Here is a 22,665-nt window from a genome sequence, read left to right as displayed (position 1 = left end):
TATTGGCCAACTGAAATGCACAATATACTTGTTGCAAGCTTTCGAAGCTCCTTGGGCTTCGTCATCAGGCAAGATGTTACAAACCAAACAGGGAAAAATATACAATTGGAGATGTTAATCAGATAGCTGCATATTGTTTCAGTAAAGATGTTATGATGGGAAGGATATCTTTTGCAGGCAGACTCCTCCTTCTTCTGGCCATGAAAATCTCCCTACTGCCATCTGGCCAGAAGGAAGAGGAGCCTGCCTGCAAAAGATATCCTCCCCATCATAACATCCTTACTAAGGACTGAAACAACATGCAGGCATCTAACATCTCCAATTGTTTGTTTTTTTTTCCTCCTGTTTGGTTTGTAACATCTTGCCTGATGACAAAGCCCATGGAGCTTTTAAAGCTTGCAAAAGCTATGTTGTGCATTTTGGTAGGCCAATAAAGGTATTGCCTGGGAGGCCTGCACTAAAAACCACAAGAAGCAAAAGATGGAAGAAAGGCCACAACTTTATTAGCAAATTTAACAAAACAGTAGGGTTGGCTCAAAGCATAAGGTCATGATACGAAGCATCGAATAACCCGCCGGTTATTCGATTATTATTATTATTATTAAACTTTATTTCTAGAGCACTGTAATTATACACAGCGCTGTACAAAGTCAGTAAAATTAATGAGTATATAAAAGCCTGCCCAAGGCATATACTCTAAGATAATAACAATTAAATAAAGGAGTAGATAAAATTACCTTGTAGAAAAGAAAAGACAAATTAAAAACATCAAATATAAAAGCAAATCACATCACATCACATATGCAGCTTGTTTGGTGACGGCCAGACATTGGGATGACCTAGGGGCTAAGGAACGCCAACTAGCAGCCCAAACACCAGGCGCTCTCTAATTCTCTAAGCCCCTAGTCACCGGGAGGCACATCCACGTAGTGGCCCCCCACAATGGCCACAACGCATGCCCTGCTTGCCCCCGGGTCCCTATTGACTCCCAAACCAGTGCTCCATAGCCCTAGTATCCAACCAACCAGATCCTGGCCTATGCTGCCGCCCCAAGTTGTGACAAAGAAACCCACCGACATAAGCGGAGGGCGGGTGGGAGAGCTGAGCATAAAATGGCTGCGGAGCCATAGGTCATGGCTCCACCCCCTCACCTGATGGCGAGGCTCCTCCTCCAAGGCAGCTCCACCAATGAGCTGCCTTGGAGGACCGGAGTCTCACCATTGAGACTTCCTCCACCCGTATCAGAGCGGCGCAGGCGAAAGGGGAGGTCCCTTCTTCCCAGCGCCACCAATCAGGGCAGAGGGCAGCCCCAACCTGGAAGTTGGGGCCCGAGAGCAGCACCGGCTCCCGTCAGCAAAGTGGCCAGTCCGGTGAGGCGGGCAGCCGCATTAATATAAAATATATTCTAAAATATTGTAAAAACAATAAATAATATTCAATTCTTAAACCCTATCTTATTTTATATCTTTAGGTGCTCTTGGACTGGACTAAGCTCTTGCCTTTTGCCACTCTACTCTAAGAAAGAGAGTGGTTCCTTTTTTGGATAAGTCGACCCAGTTTTTTGGGGTCAACTTTTTTGACTAAAATTTACAGACTTATACATGAGTATATAGAGTAACTCTCCAGCTTCGGCTCTTTGTATCAACTGAAGTTTCTGAGCACTCCTTCCCATAGTCTCAGGCAAAAATAGTCCTTCCTTGCTTGTGTATTCTTTCTCATTAACCACCTTTGTCATCTTGAGCACACACTGAGGTTGCTTGGTCACATGGACCCCAATTGTATCTGTAAAATATTCAAGAATATGGGCATCATGTAGCCACTATATCTGACATGGATAATTAGATTGAGCTATTTAAACAACATAATGAAACCAAATCAAAGGGTTTTTTTTTTGATACTATGAATTGTACTAGTCTGTGATGTTGTACCAGAAGCTTTCACATTAAGATCCATGATGCTTGATTTTTATGCAGTAACAGTTCTCGAATATTCCAAGTGTGGCATATACATTGTTACAGTAATCCTTACAGAAATATTGTAAAGAAGCTCAGATGACTGGATTATCAGATTATTCCTATATCTCACAGCTGACTGAGGTTCAGATAGAGGCCACTTGAGTTTCAGTACTGTGAACACATACACAGCAGTAACTGTACAATGGTTGCCAGTACAGTTGCCAGTTCTTAGAGAACCAGTTGAACTATCAAGAAATTATAAATCTTTGCCAGGGCTCCAGGAAGGGAGACAAATCTTCTGGCAAGCACTGCTGGACAAAGAGAATGTCTGATATTATTATTGTGTGTTGGTTTCAAAGCCTGGATGCCTATCTCCTCTTGCACAAATGAATATATCCAATACCAGCTAAACCAGGAAGTTTCCAAGTTTCATATAACTTTTTTAAAGGTGAAAATGCATAAGAAATTAATATATATTTGATGAACAATTATTTGGGCACATTAAATTTAGATTTAGATGTGTTATCCTTTATAGATCATAGAACTCAGGCCATCTAAATGTTGTATGCTATAGCTGAGATCCCCTATGCCTAATATTACACCCATATACCTCTGCCCCATTTATCTAGGCCAGAAGTTCTCAACCTTTTTGACTCATGGAACCCATTTTAGAATCAATTTCTATGGCAGAGCCCCTAAGAGGCTTACTGCATGTTTTACAAGTTAATAGTGTTTAGGAGTGGTGCTACTTTTTGTTTTTTATTCTTTAATTGCATCCCATTTTTATTTATTTATTTCATTTTCCTGGCGCATCAGTGGAGCACCTGGGAAGTGCACACAGAGCCCTAAGGGTTCCTCGGAGCATAGGTTGGGAACTGCCGATCTAGACTATCTCACTTTTACAGATCACTCAGATTATTTGTAAACATGGGGGTGTCTATGGTGCGGTACAAACTGCCTGAAAAAATCAGGCTGGAGCCACCTCTCTTTGCTGTGCAGTGTTACCACAGCAACCAAACGGCACGGTACCACTGCGCAGCAAAAAAGGAGTGCAAGGAAGCAGCTCCAGTTTACATCACAGCTACACTGCCACAAGCACTGTAGGACGGCACGGTAACATCACAGCTGTGCCACACCATTTGGACGTGGCAGAGCTGCGACGTCACCAATGTGTGTGACATGTGGGCAGGGCCGCGCAATCATGGCAGCCTCCACACGTACTAGAGTTCAGCAGTGTACTAGGGTTCAGGACATTGTAAATAAATGTTGTTAATACTCCTTATGCAATGACTATTAAAAGGCAAATCTCAGAAAAACTGTTGACTTGGCAAAATAGTCCTGGTATCAGTGGCCCAGTTTATTATGTTTTTGTACTTCCTACCAACTATCCTTCCCTCCTGAGTAGTTGGCAGGATCTTTAGGAGGATGTGACTTCCTAAGAGAGGATACCATTTAGGGAAGCACACATCTCTTTGTCTCCCCCTCTCTATTTACAAATCCTAAATTTAATTCCACAAGACAGATACCAGTGAATCTATCTTGTGTTGGCAGTTCTCCTTCAGAATGTGAGCTTTTCAAAATTTGGGGGAAATCCAGTTAAATGGGTAATATGGCAACTCAGAGTCTGGTGAAAATAAAAGCCAGAATGTTTTATGACTAGATAAGATGACAATATGTGTGTAGTAGCTGCAGCATTTGCAGCCATCCCCATGAAGCTTCAGATCCAGCACTGCCCTGCAGATACATGGAGAGTTTTTCCCCCAGACCCTATGTTCCTTCTCGTGCTTGTGGAAGGCTCACCTTCAGTCCTCTGTCACTGTTCAGGAATCACAATGCTGGTGCACCATCTCATACTGTACGTCTAGTGGTGCAGTGATCATGAGCTATTCAGAAAGTCCCCAAGAGCAAAAATTTGGCCTTCAGCCATGTCACCATCTCCTGATTAAAAGTAATCTCACATACAAACCCTAGAGTTTCTCTTCCTCAAATGCTTCTCACCCTGATATTTAACTCCTCAGCTAGAGATCTGGCAACCCTTATCAGACCATAGATGGCTTTGTTAGGTACCTGTAATTATACATGGTGGTGATAAGTTTCTTGATACAGTCGGCCCTTCTTACACATGGATATTTTATTCATGGATTCAAGCATACACAGTTTGAAAATGTTCAAAAAAAGTATAAATTTCAAATATCAAACCTTGATTTTTCATTTTTTTATAAGGGATACCATTTTGCCATGTCATTATATTTAATGGGACTTGAGCATCCATGGATTTTGTTATCCACGGGGAATCTTGGAACCAAACCCCAGCGTATAACAAGGGTCCACTGTACAATGTACCCACAGTTGCATAGAAAGCTGGACTTAGAGAGTCTTACTGGGTTAAAAGGGAACATTCGCACCTGAGCTGTCTAGGGGTGCATCTTGTTGTTGTTGTTGTTGCTGCTGCTGCTGCTGCATGCCTTCAAATAATTTCTGTTTTATGGCAACCCTATCATGGATTTTTCTTGGCAAGATATGTTCAGAGGAGGTTTACTATTGCCTTCTCCTGAGGCTGAGAGCATGTGACTTGCCTGAGTCATCCAGGGAGTAGCATGGCCAAACTGGGAATCGAACCTTGGTCTCCAAAGTTGTAGTCCAACACTGGAATCACTATACCACACTGGATCTACATTTATAAATAATGCCGTGTGACACTAATTGCCATGGCTCCATCCTACAGAATCCTGGAATTTGTTGTTTTGCAAGACACCTGCACTCTTTGGTAGGGAAGGCTGAAGACTTGTAAAACTACAAATCTCAGGATTCCATAGTATGGAGCATTTGCACTGGGATCAAACTACATTATTTCTATGGTGTTGATGCACCCAAAGTCATCCAGGTTCTCTCTAATGTGAGAGAACAGAATTACTATCACTGTTTTAAAAAAAGAAGAAGAAGCAAGAATGCCATTTGTCTTATTTGTGGAAAGGAAACTTCTGTTAATATATTAAGACATGATGCCACCTGAAAAGCAAGGGGGAGGGTAGTCTTCATGCCATGTGTTCTCAGCTATATAAAAAATAGATCAAGAGATTTGTTTTGGAAAGAGGAAAGGATGAATGCAAAAGGAATGAAATGTAATTGCTTTGCAGCATGGATACATTTTTAAAGACCAGAAAAACAACCACCAGACATTTCAGAGGAAGGGCTGAGATAATTACTTTATTATTTAGCAACAAAAGATTACTTTAAAGGGAAACAAAAGCTGGGCGCAGAGGATAAAGAATCAAAGTTTAAAAAGTAAAGAGAAGGGCCTGTTTTGTAGGCATTCACACACTTTCTGACATAATTACTGGGAGTTTGTCGGTTAAATGTTGACATTCTTGTAATCATAGCTAGGTCTAAATGCCTTAGTCATGGCAGGGGGTTAAAAAAAGGGGGGGGGATATTTGAGAATAATGTGAATTAAAAAGGCAAGTTAGTTTAAATTTCTGTTTGGTAGGGCCTGAGGCCTACAACTCTAGTGGGAATATACTCTAGCCGGAGGGTTGATGAATGCCCCTAATGAAGTTGGACAACCTGGAATACATGCATAAAATGGTTTTAAATATTGATGTGATGTCATTGTGTGTCTGAAAGTGTTGAAATGTTCATTTTCTACGCCAGACAGTTTGCATTTAATTTATGAAAGGGACAAAATGTTTGTTTATATTTCAGTAGCCAGATACAAAGGCAAAAAATGCGGGGTGGGGGGAACTTTATGGCTGAAACTATGTGCAAAGAGCTAGCCCTAACAGCATGTATTTAATAATGGAAAGTTTCACTTTTCCTCAGTCATTGGGTCCATACATTCAAAATGTGTATAGAGAAAATTGATTCTTTGACAGGTATCAGTTATAATTAACTTGCTCAATGCAAACCAGAGGGTATGCTTGCAATTGACTGGTGATTTTTGAACACATATATTCTTTGGACAACAGATAGAGGAATCGGCTGGATTTTGAAATCTGACAATATATTTTTCCCAGTTTGAAGTTTCTGAATTCAAATGCAAAGCCAAGGAATTTACAAACAAACATTGCTTTTTTTCCTGTTGGAGAAAGTAGTTTCTTGGAATTCCAAAGCTTGTGCCAAGTTCAATGAAAATAAAAGACTGCCTTCAAAATATAGGTCTCAAGATTTTATATCAAAGTTGAAAATTGGGCTCTGATTCATTTTTTTTTTTTTTTTTTTTTGATATGTGAAATTTGAGTTCTCTTATTTATTTGTAAAATAGGTGGATTTCATTTTTCTTACATAATCCAGGTTCACTTTCCTTCCTAGGTATTCTTGTATCTTGTGATTTCAAGTTACCTATAATCTTTTGGGGTGTCCCCATGAATTTCATAAGATTTTGTTAGAGGTAGTTTTGCCAGTTCCTTTCTCTGACATATAGCCTACAGCACCTGATATATGTTGGTGGTCTCTCATCCAAGTACTAACCAGGGCTGACCCTGCTTTGCTTACAATATCAGGCAGGGTCTAATCCTGTCAGAGTATTTAGGCCTTTTCCTAGGTACGATAGGTTAAACATATTGGTATTATCATCAGCAGTCATCAGAAGATAAGAAATATATATGGTAAATGCCAGTATTGCAGCCACAAGGTTGTGAATTTAGTCCCAGGGCTCCAGGGTTGACTCAGCCTTGCATCCTTTCGTAGGTCACTAAAATGAGTACCCAGCTTGTTGGGGCAATTAACTTACATGTTGTAAACTGCTTAGAGACTAAGAAAAGCAGTAATTTGTTTTTGTTTTTTAAATCATTTGCAAACCCACCTGCCCCATTTTTGGCCCAGAAAACACTACATTTTCTGCAAGACACAATGGTCAAAATCCTATACAGGTGTACATGTGTGTAAGCACCACACAGTTACAGTGCTGCTCAGTGAAAGCCAACCCAAACCACCAATCTCCACTTACTGGGAAGTAACCACAGTCAATGGTCTCTTGGGAAGCATCTGACTACCATTTCCACCCCTTTCTGTGAGTGATTTACAGTGTGACAAGCAGAAGGAAGTCCGCTGTAGCAATTTCCCCTTCCCACCAGAGATAGCTCATGCACAAGGTGGAAAAGTCAGCTGCTTCCTGGGAACCAGCCTCGATTCATTGCAGGAACTGCTGCTCAGTACAAAAAAATTTGGGGGGGGGGGGTTTCAGAGTCCCTATGTAGGATTTTTGAATGCATAACAGTCATGAGTGCATAACTCTAACTTTGTAAATGCCTTATCAGATTCTAGCTTCTCTCTCTCTCTCTCTCTCTCTCTCTCTCTCTCTCTCTTGGCATAAATACCTGTTTTAACAACAACAACAACAACAACAAAATCCTGATATAAAAATCTCATGGGGTTTGACAATTTCTTGGCACCTTGTCTGGTAGCTCTGAGGCCAATGAAGTGGTAATTACACACGGGGATTTCAGGCCAAACGATAAAGGAGATCTCCAAAATGCTGAACCAGTTTGCAGGACAGAGCTCAACTGCTTGGGTAAATCCAGACAAACACCCAGTGTGAATTTACCAACCCACTGATATTATCCCATAGCTTCCCACTGCTAGCCAAAGTGCATGGCTACTAGTGAGCAAAATAAGGGAAGAGATGAACCTCAAAATGACTTGTGAAACTGCAAGGGTAGGAGAATGATTTTTGGAAAATCAAAAGTTGGATGGTTCTAGGGGTGCAGGGAAAAGAGAAATAAAGCAGAAATATACAGACATGTCCATCTCCAAGTAGAAGGGAATTCTGTACTTGTGAATCTTTGATGCCAAATTACATAAGGTAAGACCTGATAGGACACTTATAACCATACATTTTTATCTTCCTGTATGAATTATATATTTTTGAGCTTGATTTCCCAGTCCTTTGTCTTAATGTAGTCACAACTGAAAAAAGGCAAAATGTAAGAAATGTAGAATAGAAACCTTCCATGTATAACAAGGCTCCTCCTCCTCCTCCTCCTCCTCTTCTTCCTCTTCTTCTTCTTCTTCTCCTTCTTCTTCCTCTTCTTCTTCTTCTTCTTCTCTCTACTTCACTGAGACTATTTGCCTGCCCCATGAGGATTATTTCTGGGTATGAATGTTGAACATAATTGAATTTAACATGTGAAAAATGAACATTAGTGCATTTGAAATAGAACAGAATATATTTAGAATATTGGATGATAATAATGGGGTGGGATAGGTCAAAGAATGAAGTGCATCCCTGAAATAATCAACAACTTAAAAGTAGGCATTAAAACTATTCTGAGTTGATTTTGTATGTCTCTGATCTTTTCTCCTGTAGCTGGATCATGGCTAAGAATAGCTCATTTCTTTTGTTTAGATTACTGTAACATTAGTTGCAGCCAACCCTATAGAGGCAATGCAAATAGTAGAATTGAGCTTGGTTGTCCATGCTGGCACTTTGAACTCTTTCCTTAGTCTCCAACAACCACTGAATGATAAGGAAGCAAAGGAGGGGACAGATAGCTAGTGAAAGACATTCTACTGGACTTCCCAGGAAGGGGATGTTCTCTTCCTGCAGCCAACCTCTGAAGAATAGAGATCTGTTACTTGGTTAATCCTGACAAAATTCAAAGATATAGCCGTTTTAGTCTGTAGAATCAGTATGTAGAGAGATCTTGTAGAGCCTTTGAGACTAACTGAAAGAAAGAAGTTGGCAACATGGACCTAGAAATGCCTGGAGAGTTGTTCTTTCTAAGAATCTCCATGTCCTCCAGTGCAACGCTATGGTATCTTCCATCAGAAGTTCCATCGCCTATTATCCATGCTTTCGCATTTCCACAGAAATTCTGTGAATGTGAATATGAGGGTCATACTGTAGTAGCCAAAGCTATTTCAAGTTTCAAAGAACTCACTTTTAATATTTGAAAAGGAATGGTGAGCACAATGGGATTTAAAAGTAAATTGTGCTTTCTGGAAGCTTCAAAGAGTATAATTTTCCACTTTAAAAATATCTTTTATAAACACATTGAGGGCTCCCAGGGCTGGAACAACTTATGGTTGGGGCTGGAGGACTTTTTGTTGCTCCCTTGATTTTGAGGAATGATTCACTGTAAAAGAATCTTGGAGAAAAAATTCCAGTATCGTCACTTGGTGAACTAGGGAAAAATGAGTTCCACACATGGGGCAATTAACATGTTTTCCATCCTGGGATTTGTAGTTTTGTGAGATTATCCTTCTCTATTAGAGAGCTCTGGTGCAACAACAAACTACAAATCTCCAGATTCTACAGGATGGAGCCATAACAATTAAAGTGGTGACAAACTGCATTAATTCTGCAATATGGCAGTGGCCTTCATCTAAACAGCAAGTTTGGCCAAAATCAATTCATTAATGTCCACTTGTGGAGAAAGAAAGAAAGAAAGAAAGAAAGAAAGAAAGAAAGAAAGAAAGCCAAATTTTAGTTTAGAGCTACCCAATGTAGCTGACAACTAGAGCAGACCCAGTGAATTAATGGTATTTGCCCAAGTGTTGATTTCACTTTCAGCAAACGATTCAGTGGTTCTATTTTAGTTGTGATGAGTGATTTGAATTGTTTTCGTTTCACTAGATAACATACAAAATTTGGTGACTCATTGATCCAGCCTATGGATTTGCACAGCACAAAAGACAGATAGACAGGTGGACAAACACATTAAATTGGATATGATGAGCATGTCATATCATAAGATCCAATGGGAAGGAGGTGTCCCTGTAGCCTACCATTGCCACAAGCCTTTCTGATGAGAACATATGAGAGGGTCTTCTCAGTGTCTGTTCCCTTGCTGTGGAATTCTCTTTCCCATGAGGCTAAGCTGGACCTCACTCTGATCTCCTTCTGCTACTAGGTAGGTACCTTTTTAGTTAAACAAATGATTTAGTGATTTGATTTTGCAGAATGGTCTTATAATAGTGGTATATGTACTTTTATTATACACCATTCTGAATTTTGGTGTTTTAATAGGTGTTCATTACTTTTCTATCATCATTTTATCTTTTAATCTATCAGGTAAGCCACCTTTGGTCCCATGTCAGGAGAATAATTTAAATAAATTATTTAATTTCATGAACTGCCTTGAATATCTGGCGCAGGCAGGACTAGGACAATTTTTGTGAAGCAAATAAACAAGTGAAACCTTTGTAGTCTGATTTCAAATTGAGAGTCAAGATGGTTCATTTCCTTTCTCTCCTTCCTGGATATGATTCTAATGACTGGTGTCTCCAAATCAGTAGAAATTAGTTGGATTCCATGACCTGGCCCCTCTTCTTTGACAAACTTTGATGTGTCTTCCTCCTCTTCAAGAAAAACAAATTAAATTGATTTTTAAAAATCAGCCAGAAATAAAAACCTTATCACTTTAGCTTGCCCATTAGAGTGACGTCTGAGATCTGCTCCGTTTTGTTATACAATCTGCATCAGAAGCTGCTATTTGGTTATGGAATTTATCTGTAAATATAATTAAAAATTCAACTACTGAGTGCTCCGAACGAAGGGGTAAATATTCATTGCAATGCAGAGCACTTGAGCTATGTGATTCCCATTAACGTTAATGGGAGTCCTATGGCTAAATCCCTGAGCATCGTGATAAAAATTTACCCCCTAGTGTTTGCAGATGGAACAAAAGGATTATCTGACATAGCAACAGAAGAAGAAGAAGAAGAAGAAGAAGAAGAAGAAGAAGAAGAAGAAGAAGACGACGACGACTGTAAGCCTTAATGCTGATATTTTGACCAGGAAATGATTGGGTTGATCAGCAAAGAAAGAGAGTTTAGTTAGAGATTCCTGTCGCCAGCTTGACGGATGCATCCCACTTCAAAAGCATTCTTTAATATATTCCCTTTTGGGTTTTTTTTTTCCTGGTGAGATATTTCAAATTGATGGTTGTCTAATTTTCAAAAACTGATGGCTTGTAGATCATCAGTGTCAATCTGTACTTTCCCTTTGGCTTTAGAAGACACAAGGAGCAAGATCTCAAACGCTATTTTCAATATGTCTCCTTCAGGACGACATACCAGGAGACAAAGGCTGGCATATACAATCAGACTGGTTAATTGCGTGTGCAAATCGTCACTGAAGTGTGCAATCACCCACTGCATGTGTAAGTACTGGTTTTCACAAGGTATACCCCATCTTTTAAAAAGAGGTTTGAATATTCTTTTTAAAAAAATAAGAATGCCACTTACAGACCTCAGTAACTGAAAGAATGGCCCTAAATACCTAACATTCATTCTCCTGCACAACAGTAACTCAGAAACGGCAACAGAGATTTGTTTATGCTTTTGTGCACTGGGCTTCAGTCCGAAGTGAATTTTTATGGGCTAGTTTTAAAACCTTCAACAATAGAGAGTTTATAATGGAAATGCTGATAGACCCTTATTATAGTGCTGGCCATAAATACAATACCATTTCATTTTATATAACATCTTTCATAGAAACTATCAGAAAATGCTTTACTGTGAGTACTATCAATCATAAGCCAGGAAAAAAGAAAAAGAATTTAAAGGTGGCATTTTCTTGGCTGAGGCTTCAACAGAGAAGGAATGGTGGATTGGGAGGGACAATAAACAAGAAAGTTACAAAAGCGTCCTACACACTTTACCTGTCAATGAAAAAAGGCACTTATTTCAAACCATTCCATTCCTATGGCCCACATGGAGGGGTGGGAGAGATAATACGTGTGAAATGTTCAGAATAGCTCAGCAATGTAGTATAGTGGTTAGTCTGTAACAGCATGATTTGGGAGATCCAGATTATAGTCTCCTCTGAGGCATAAAACGTGTTGGGTGATCCTGGTCTATTCACTCTCATTCATTCTCCCACAACTTGGTCTACCTCACACAAGTTTGCCATGTCAACACTATTCCAGGGCCTAAGATTTCAGGACCAAAAGTTACCTTTGGATAACATCTAGTAATGTTACAAAAGTTATTTTATATGGGGCAGCCCTCAATGATGTCATTACATATTAAGCATTGATCACAGTTGTATATAGTATGACATCTAAATACTTTTTTTAAAAAAAGATGAAGTCTAACTAGGGTTGCCATAAGTCAGGACCTCCAAACCGGGACAAATGTAGGACAAATGTAGGACAACGTTTTGAAATGTAGGACACTTTTTATAAAATGGAGGACACACGGAAAAATTGGATGATTTTTTTAAAAAAATATTAATATAAATGCATGTTTCTTAGGCATGATCAAAATGGAGGACATTTTGGCATTATTCCTAGGCAGATGGCAGAAATAGACTTCCCTTTCTGGCCAACCCCCCCCCCCCACACACACACACACATTCCAAAACACACACGACAGCACATTTGGGCATTTCACATGGCTTTACTGAACATGGCCTCTTGCATATTTCAGAGACTTATTTCATAACCAAACCCCTTGGGTTTAACACTTAACATGGGTTAACATGGCTATGCATATTGAACATGTCAAGGTGGTTTAACAAGAAGTGATTTGCCCTCGGGTTCAACTGTACTTCTCAGAAGTGTGTACTTGGTCAAGGCACATTGGTTTTTCTTCACTGCACATGAGTTTGTAAAACTCAGTGCAACTTACATTGGCCATGATTCAGAAGCTGGCTGATATCAATATCACCATCGTCATCATCATTACTCTCATTGTCACAACAAGGCAGACTTGTTAGCATTAAAAGCACAAAAATACACAAAAAACACACTTTGGAAGGTCACACTGTCTCAGCTTCACAAACAGTGAGCGCATACCTCTGAGGCTTGCAGATATCATCATCACCATCATCATCATCATCATCATCATTGTTAAAACAAGGCAAGCTTGTTAGCATTAAAAGCACCAAAAATACAACAAAAAACACACTTTAGAAAAAAAGACATAGAAAATGGGCACCCTCCTCCTCCTCCTCCTCCTCCTTGCGTCATGCACTAGGAAGGAGCCCTTTCCCCTCCCTGTGGCCAGAGTCCTCCTCCGCTCCGCCTCCTCCTTCGAGGCTCTGCCTCCTCCTTGATGCTGGCCAATGGCAGATTAGGGCCCTGGCCCCGGTGCTCTGCCATTGGCCAGCCAGCATCAAGGGGCCGAGCTGCCTTTATAGCCCCGCACACAGTCGCACAAGTGGGGTGAGTGTGCGCTAGTGCCGGCCGCAGCCGAAGCAAGTGCCTGGCACGGTCGCGCAGAAGCGAGCAGAGGATTAGGAGGGGGAGGAGGAGGTGGGTGGCTGCCTGCTGCCGGAGCGCGCAGAGGGGGAGCATGCCAAGGCAGAGGCAAAGGTGGAAGAGGAAACGCAGCAATGGCCACATGAGCGGGCCCGGCCCAGGGGCCGGGCCCAAAGCCGTGAATTAGCGGTAACCAGAGTGGGACTGGGCCGCTACCGTTAAAGCGGGACTTTCCCACCTGCAGACGAGTTATGGCATCCCTAAGTCTAACAAATCCCCTCTGTTGTAAACTGCTCAGATTCCCAGTGATTGGGCGGTATATAAATAAATCCTATTATTATTATTATTATTATTATTATTATTAAATGAGGAGTGTGCGCATGCAGAGTGCGTCATTCTCCCCCTGAGGACTGGAGAAGAGAGGCCAGGTCCTGAGATTTGGGGCCAAGCCCTGAGGCTAAGGAACCCTACTCGTAGAGTTGTTGTAAGGACAAAGTAGCGAGAAAAAGCTATGCGTGCCACTGGAGAAAAAAGGGATATAAATGCAACTTATGCAATGTAAAATATAACTCCCAGCTCCAGAGGTTCCTAGATGAAATGGATTGTCTAAATCTATTTTAATCTAGTTTCAGGCTTGGCTATGGGACAGAGACAGCTTTGGTCACCTTAGTAGATGACCCACACAGGGACTTAAATAGGTAAAATTTGCCCCTGTTAACTCTGCTGGACCTCTCAGAGACTTTTGATGCCATGGTATCTGTCTGGGTTGCCTCCCTGGCACTTGGGGGTTCTGCTAAACAGTGGTTTCGGTCATTCTAACAGTGGTGGACTCAGAATATGGTGCTGAGAAGTGCCTGTTTGACACCTGACCAGTGCCTGCAGTGACCCTAAGGGTTTGGTCCTGCCCCCCTGCTTTTGAATATTTATTGTGAGGTCATCTGGAATTTTGGCTATTCAGTGTCATCTGGGACACTGATGGCACCAAATTCTATCTCTCCTTTCCAAGGAAGTTCTTCTCTGTACTAAACCAGTGTCTGATGTCAGTAATGGACTGGATGAGGGTGAACAAATTGAAACTTAACCCAGAAAAGAGAATAGGGATTCAGACCATACTAGATAAGATTATACTCTCCCTGAAATTTCAGGTTTGCAGTTTGGGCATACACCGGGATTCAGGTCTGGACATGGATATGATGTCCAAGTTTCAGTGATGACTAGGAGTATGTTTGCAGAATAAAAACTAAACATCTCCTCCTCATTCCACCAATAAGAGAAATACATTGTGGGACAGCAGGGCCTTCTCTACAATGGCATCCCAGTTGTGGAATGCCTTCTATTATTATTATTATTATTATTATTATTATTATTATTAACCTTTATTTATAAAGCGCTGTAAATTTACACAGCGCTGTACATACAATCTTTTTAATTGGACGGTTCCCTGCCCTCAGGCTTACAATCTAAAAAGACATGACACAAAGGGAGCTCGGGGATCGCATAACTTCTTCATGGAGGCCCAATTGGGGCCAATGTTGGGATCATTTTGGCATAGAGTGAAAACCTAGGTTTTTATTAAAGCCTTCGGACAGAACTGATTTTATTAGAACTGCATATGTCCAATGCTACATTATTTAAACAAGTTTTGAATTGTCTGTTTTTCAAAACTGATAATCACAAAGTAATAAATGAGAAATGGTACAGATGTGCATTTTATTTTTAAAAATCTTTGATTAGTAATTCTGTTTTAAATGTGCTTTTAAATGTTTTAACTATGGTTTTTAATTCTATTGTTATTTACTTCTTTTTGAACTTTTGTAAAACACTATTTTAATTTAATCTTGGTTTAAACTTTTGGAAGATTTCTTGGATCCCACCCCTGGAGAAAGGCAGAGTATAAATGTGAAGTCGAAGGCTTCCATGGCTGGCATCCATAGTTTTTGTGGATGTTTTGGGCTATGTGGCTGTGTTCTGGAAGACTTTATTCCTGACATTTCACCTGCATTCTCTGAAGATGCCAGCCACAGATACAGGTGAAATGTCAGGAATAAACTCTTCTAGAACATGGCCACATAGCCCGAAAAGGCCACAAAAAACTATGCAGGGTATAAATATGATAAATAAATATATAAATAAAAACTAACAATCAGTAAATTAATTCAGTAATAATGTTCTGCAAGCAATTCTGCATGTAGAGACCACAAGATGCATTATTTTCTCTGGATTGCTCTTCTTGTTTGTCTCCCTTATTGTCCAGGGTGGAGAACCTTTTCTCTGGTATCAGATTCTTTCATGGGTTTCTCTGTTAAGGAACAAATGCTGATCTAGAGCAGGGCCAAAGCTGTTAGTACAGTACCCAAAATCCCCTACCACAAAAGAAACTGTTTTTTCTGGCTCTGGGCCATATGTTGGCATACACACACCAATTTATTTTCTTAGCTGCTCTCCCCTCATGCCATCCTCCCTTCCTCACTGTCTAGTGGACTGATAAGTAGGAAGAAAGATGTCTCACCAGAATTGGTTATTTGCAAATGGATTTTGAAATTAGACTAAATTTCAAAACAGGTAATTAAACTGAGAGACCACAGGTTGCCCACTCTTGCTTTAATCCAATCCAAAATTCATCCAAGAAAATGACAACGCCATTGAGAGAAGGCCCAGAAGACATGTTTAGGCAGACATAAAAAGAATCAGGGAGACCTTTCTTTTTCACCCTCTCAATCTTTCTCTCAATTTCTACTGAAAATATTGTAATCAAACCCTGCTTTGCCCTGAACGCTTTCTCGGGCTTTTCTGGGATAATCTCACATGAATCTTTCAACTAGCAATTGGGGATAAGTGGATTTCTCTTCTATTCTATTCCACAAATAGTTTAGAATTGTTCACATCCATGCATTTCATTCCATGAACTTCTGCTGATCTGTAGTAAATCGCTTTAAAATTCTGTTGGCACTAAATACATATTTGAATACACACTCGTCCGTTTCCAATCTCTCTCTTCACAGAATATTATAATGATGTTGGTCAATCAATTACAGTAGCCCTTGAGAGAACTGTATCTCCCATGGTTTTCCTAGACTTTACCTTTTCAAAGTGATGGAGAAAGAAGATGAGAATAGACAAGAAATCCTCTCTTTCCCCCACATTCCTGAGGATTCTTCCACACTCCTGCCTGAAAAATGTTGCTGACCTTCTCATGAAATTCCCTTTCCCGCCCTTAAAATATCACAGATTGCCCCCCCACCCCCCCAAAAAAAAGTTATCCAGATTTACCTCCACATTTATATAAAATTTCAGGGTGATCATCAAAGTCTCAAATTCTTCCCTCTCAAAAAACCCAAACTCCATTTAAAGTTCTAGCAGCAGGATGCACAGCCTTCCCCGATCCATTTGGCCCCTTTCTTGCTATATTATTAGTTTCATCAATCTAATTGTTATTCTGTTTTCAAGAAGAAGTCCAGAGACTGGGTACATTTTAGCCAACTGCACAGGTGACTTAGATGTTGTTAGAAGGCACATTCAAAGCTGAATGCCCCCTTCTTTCTTCCATTTTCTTATTTCATTAGAAAGTAAATAATGCAATGGCTACACAGTAAGAAATACCCAGGCACAGGCACCCTATTAAAACTGAAATGATCTATTTCTTAACACAGCAAGGTAGCCTATTTTACCTCCAGGTACATCAAGTCTTGCATTTCTGCTTTGGCTTCCTAATTTACATAGGTAATTGACAGCTTGTTAACAGCTCATTAAGAACACTGAAAACCATGCGACAGATACAAACCTAGAGCTAGAGGGGGAAAGGTATACGAATTACAATACGCTGAAAACTCAATCAGATGTAGAGTTACAGGTCAAAAAATATAACTTGATTATTTTATTAGGTTAAAAATATTAAAAGGTTGGCATGCCATTTTTAGATCTGTGTTTTACAGGGCATTAGACTGGAATGCAATTAATCAGGAAACTCAATGTCATCCCAGGCTATCTTCTCTTGTGGTGAGATGTTGGTGTGACTTGGGTTTGAGTGACTTGAGCTTTGATTTGTGTAAAAATAATTGCTAGCAAGAATATTAAATGCATACATTAAAAATGGTAACTCGCACAACACACACCATATGCATTAGGGGAAAAATGAGGTAGTTATCTATGCTTTCCTTTTGCAGCAAGGGCATGATGGTTACGCTACCCCAATAATGCAATCATTGGGAACAAAGTTGCTTCACTGATGTAAGAAGTAATGTTTCCAGTTACTTTTCAAAGTTACTTCTAAAGGGCATTTCAAGGTATTCTCATGGTACTTTGGCAGAAGGTTTTCATGATTAATGCTGTTCTCTTATCAATCCTGTGACCCTGGGGCCCCAAAGAAACAAAAACAATAAAAAGAAATGAGCAGCATGGATTATTTTTCTGCCATTGCAATAAGTAATAGTAATGACTTATTTTGAATTGACAACAGTGAGTAACAGGAATGAATTAATGTTATAAACTAAGGCCATGATTATATGTTGTGGTCTACACTGTGTAACTTTATGCATAGTTAGCTAAATAGCAGAGGTTTTATGGACAGTGGTGTACCTAATATATTTTTTACACATTGTGGATTATTTGTAATTTTCTCTTCAATTTTTCTGGGTCTGGCAGAGCTGCTGGCTGGACAGCAAAGGAAAATGACTCTCTTTACTGCCTGGTCAGCAGAGCCTCCAGATCTGAAAGGCAGCTCCTTCCCTTCACCAGATCAGGTGATGCGCACCTCTGAGGTGTCACCTGGTACAGTCTGTGCTTCCCACACACCCCTACAGATGCCCCTGGTTATAGAACCCTCCTAGTGAATTATGAAAATGCACATCAGGGCACTGGAAAGAGTTTCCTGGTGCCCATTGGGCTCTACTGATGTACATTGACATCCTTTGCTGGCATCCCAATTTGCATTGGGGGTATCTGATGTCCAATTGTCACTTCACTGGCTCCCCTACATAGTAACATCACTGCAACCCATTGTTGAATATGAACATTGCAAAACTGCCAAGTTCTATTTCCCCCAGAAATAAGCCTATTTAAGTAAAACCAGTGTAGTATAGTGATCTGGAGATCAGTGTTTCATTCCCAGCTCAGCTATGAACCCCTCTGGGTGATCTTGGACAAGTCACACTCTCTCAGCCACAAAGAATGGCAAGGGCAAGGGCAAACTTCCTCTGAGCAAACTTTGTGAAGAAAACCCATCATGGGTTCATCTCAGTGCCTCCATAATGCTTGAAGTCACACAACAAAGAACAAAATGTAAAAATAAGCCCCATGCTGAATCTCTGCAACAGGTTTAGATGGATTTATATAGATCAGTCCTGTTGACAGGACAAACAGCATGGCCCTGTTCACATGACATACATTTCTCCTACCTGAGTCTCTGTTTCCCCATGCTCATCTGATGTTCTTCAGAGACTGTACATATACAGTCTCTGAAGATATAATTATAACAGTTGATATAATTATAACAGTTGAAACCACTTTAACTGTTATGGCTACTTTCTACAGAATCTCAGGAGTTCCAGTTAAATGGAATTCTCTGGTAGAAACCTCTAATGCTGTATTCCATGAGAAGTGAACTAGAGATCTCTAACAGAGAGTCCTAAGTGTCTTCTCAAACTACACATGCCAGAAGAGAGACATGGCAATTAAAATGGTGACAAACCACTGTAACTGAGCAGTGTGGATGTTTGTTGCTGGAAGGAGGGAGAGCAGGATCACTGGGATGGGCATGAAACAAAAACCTTCCTCAGTCTCCTACATCCCTGGTAAATGTGAAGTGGGATATATTTCAATCAAGTTGTCCAAATCTAGGCCATGAACTTTTCTGATCAATAACTGAGAGCAAGCAAATGGAAAGAGAGCACTGGAGTGTGGGAATTCTTTTTTGCCTTTGAGGAATCAAGGAAGCTTCAGACACAGAGTAGCAAATAATTTGCAATAGAAACCAGAAACTGAAGTGCCAAAGTGATATAGGAGTGTCAGACGCTCCTCTTTACACTTTCTAAACTCCTGAGGTAGAGGATGGAATAGTTTCTAATGCAGCCAGAAAGATCTCAGTACTAGCATACTATTTTAGTAGTATTTATCACTCCATCTAAAGATATTTGGCCCTGACAGACCCCAAAGGAGGTGGCTTCCATGTCAATGGACTGGCAAATCTTTTTTGGCTTTCAGTCCAAACTTTAAAAGAACTATTCAAGGTGCTGAATGCTGATGGAGTGTGTATGTGTGCAGCAACAAACAATACTTATTAAGAAATAAAGATACCAATGGCTAAAGAAAACAAATTTTATTGTAAGATCACCATCAAAGATAGGAAAGGTCTATAAGTATGGTAAGCTGACACTGAACTAAGCTAATTTCACTGTTAGAAGAAATGAGAGAATAAAGGGGTCAGAACAGAAGATGTGGGAAGTTCTCTAAGAGCATTATTTTATATCTGAGAAGGCTTAGGAAAGGTGGTAAGACATATGAAGACTTCAGGACACTGGAAATTACTTAAGCCTATCACTTCTGGTCTCTCTACCACTGTGTCTGCACTACAAAAATAACCCACTGTAATTGCCATGGCTCAATGCTATGGAATTCTGGGAATGGTAGTTCTGAGAGACATTCAGAATTCTCTGCCTGAGAGAGCTCTGGTGCCCCACCAAACTATAATTTCCAGAATTCCATAGCACTGAGCCATGGCAATTAAAGTGATGTCAAACTCGGTTATTTCTGCAGTGTGGACACAGCCAAAGAGATCTTTAGGTGTTGAACACTCTTCCATTTGCAACAAACACTATCAAAACTAAGTTCATATCAAATTTATTAAACTATTTCCTACCCAGAGAGGACCTTCTTCCCTCAGTTGGGTATGCATTATTGGATCCTGGCCACATTTTAGATGAGATGAAGAAATAAAATAACAGATTTTCAAGGCAATGAATAAAGGTCAAACTAGATGTGATGTTAATTGTGCGAATGTACTTAACATGCATGTGTTAGGTTATCTGTTACAAATGGCAAGTGAAAGGGAAATTTAAGTGTCAGATTTTCTGATATGGGATAGTGAACCTGTAGCTTGAAAAATACAGTCTGTAAAAATGTGAATTTTTAAATGTATTGTGATATGAATTTTTAATTATCATTTTTGTCTTAGTCAAGATCTGTGCCAGAGCATCTGGCCAGTGCAAGACCTACTGTAATGGATAACAATGGATCCACACCAATTGAAGCAGTGGAGGTCAGATTAGTTCTTGTTGAAATCTGCAACTGTCTAATTCCTGAAAGGGTTGCAATGTACTTTACAACAAATATCTGTTCGTAACAGTGCACTTTTTGAGATAAGGTTTTCCAATTGAAATTAATCTGGATTTTATTTTATTTTTTAATTTTTTAATCAAGCTCCTTATCCTGCCCTACCTCTCTCCAACATCTCCCTCACCAACCACAGTCTATGGAAGCTTTTCTTCTAACAGTGACATGTGTCTCTGAAACACAATTCCTCCGACAGCTCTTTTGGCAGCTTTGGATGTTCCACTAGGACTGACAGTGATAGGCTGTCACCACCACCATTTTTTAATGGACACCATTTTCTTTTCTTTTATTTTGCTGTCTGATTCTAAGGAATTTACACACTTTCATCATTGGGTGGACATGTATCTCTGTTGAAATCCCTGATGGCATCTCTCTCTCTGCACTAAATAAATAGAAGTTTCCCAATGTGCATAGCTCTTTGAGATGTAAATCTAAGAGCCATGCATGTCTCCACCATCCCAGAAGCAAGCATGATACATTGACAGGTGTGAAGTTCTTCAAGATTGCACAGCTATACTGTCTGTACTTCACGATATTCCTCAAACACTTGTTTACTGTTTCAGTAAGCCTAGCATTTCTTTCTATGTTATTTTTATATACTTAACATTCAGGTCCTGGCAATTGCCCACAAGTATTGGTTAAATGCAGTTACACAAGCATCTGTTCATATGCTAAAATGAAAGGTGTGCCTGTACTGGTTTAGCATTCTTTCCCTCAAAACAACAGTTCAGTTGGGTGAGTGCTTATTACTGAAGCCTCACTTTTCCCATTCCAAGTTTATTATTTCTCAAATTCCTTAGGGGAAATCAAGACAGCTAAACTGGGATAAAAATCAATTCAAATGTTTGGCCTGTTTCCTAAGTTTTGTTGTTGTATGCAAACTGCATCTTACCTGTCATATTTCATTGACATATATGCATATATGTATCTATATGCAAAGGGATCTTCTAGCACCTTTGAGACTAACTGAAAGAAGTTGGTAGCATTAGCTTTCATGAACTTGAGTCTACTTCCACAGTTGTGTAGGTCTTTCTGTATGTATCTAGTTTTCCATAAGTGACTGTTTCACCCATTTGCAGGCACAGATTTATATATTTCTCAGAAAAAGATACTAGACACTGTCATGAAATGCCAAAGTAACTCAATCTTTATTTTCTGGCTACCTCTATGATTCCAAACATTCTGTAGATCCAGAAGTATGTGGAGATCTATCATTTGTCTTCTCCCATATGAGAATGCCTTCACTTTATGAATCCTGTTATGTCTACCACCACCAAATTATGTTAGTTGGTAGCACAGGACAGAACCTTTGCTGGGATAGCTCCCATCACTACCTTTGGAAGCCTCCTACTGGAAGAATTAGGGCATTACCACATTAGCCTCACTCTCACAGAAATCACGTCCATTTTTAAAAAATGCAAGCATACTACCTCCAGAGCAGCCATCACCACATGGCTTTTCAATTGTGCAACTGGGATGACTGCTGTTCCTATGAGCTCTCTTCCTGACTCTAGCTTAAGCCTGCCTCCCTGTTATATGCTATGTAAAGCATGCCTTTAGGTTATTTTATTTTTTCTTTTATTATTTTCCCCACCTTCTTCATGCAATTCCAGATCGTTGAACTGAGGTTTGTTTTTTTTAAAAGGAAAGAAATAGATTTTTTAAAAAAAGACAATCAGATTGCTTGGGAATAGCAAGGTGGGTGGGGGACAGGACGAGAGAAAAAGACACTGACACCACATAAATACTAATATGACAACTGCCCTGCAGTGATGTTTTGCACCTGGAGACTTGCACAATTGCAAGCTAATTGATGGGTTCACCCCATCAATGAAAAGGGATGCAGTAGCTACAGGCTGAGGACAGCCATGGGTCAGAGGCATCACTGTTTGATAATTATCATTAGAGCCACTTTTTTCCTGGTCTAATCACAATTTAAAAGTTGTATGTACAAATCTTCATAGTCTGCATCTGCATTGCAGAAATAACCCATTTGACACCATTTTACCTGCCATGGCTCACTGTTACGGAACTCCACCAGCTGCAACAAAAAGAGACTCCAGTGGCTAAAGCAATGGATTTATTGGACAATCTTTGTCCCAGACACTTTCTACTGTTTTTTTTTTTTTTAACTGTGCATGGCAAATAGCTGAAACCAAGATACATTGTTCACAACTCTCTGGGGAATAGAGTTGTAAAATGCCTACCTTGTCAGTCCAATTGTGTGTGAATTCTAGAAC

This window comes from Sceloporus occidentalis, unplaced genomic scaffold (assembly GCF_023333645.1).
Source record: "Sceloporus occidentalis isolate IW3139 unplaced genomic scaffold, rSceOcc1.0.p SCAF_4, whole genome shotgun sequence".
NCBI classification, from domain to species: domain Eukaryota; kingdom Metazoa; phylum Chordata; class Lepidosauria; order Squamata; family Phrynosomatidae; genus Sceloporus; species Sceloporus occidentalis.
The sequence above is the reverse complement of the archived record's forward strand: the minus strand, read 5'-3'. Positions refer to the sequence as shown.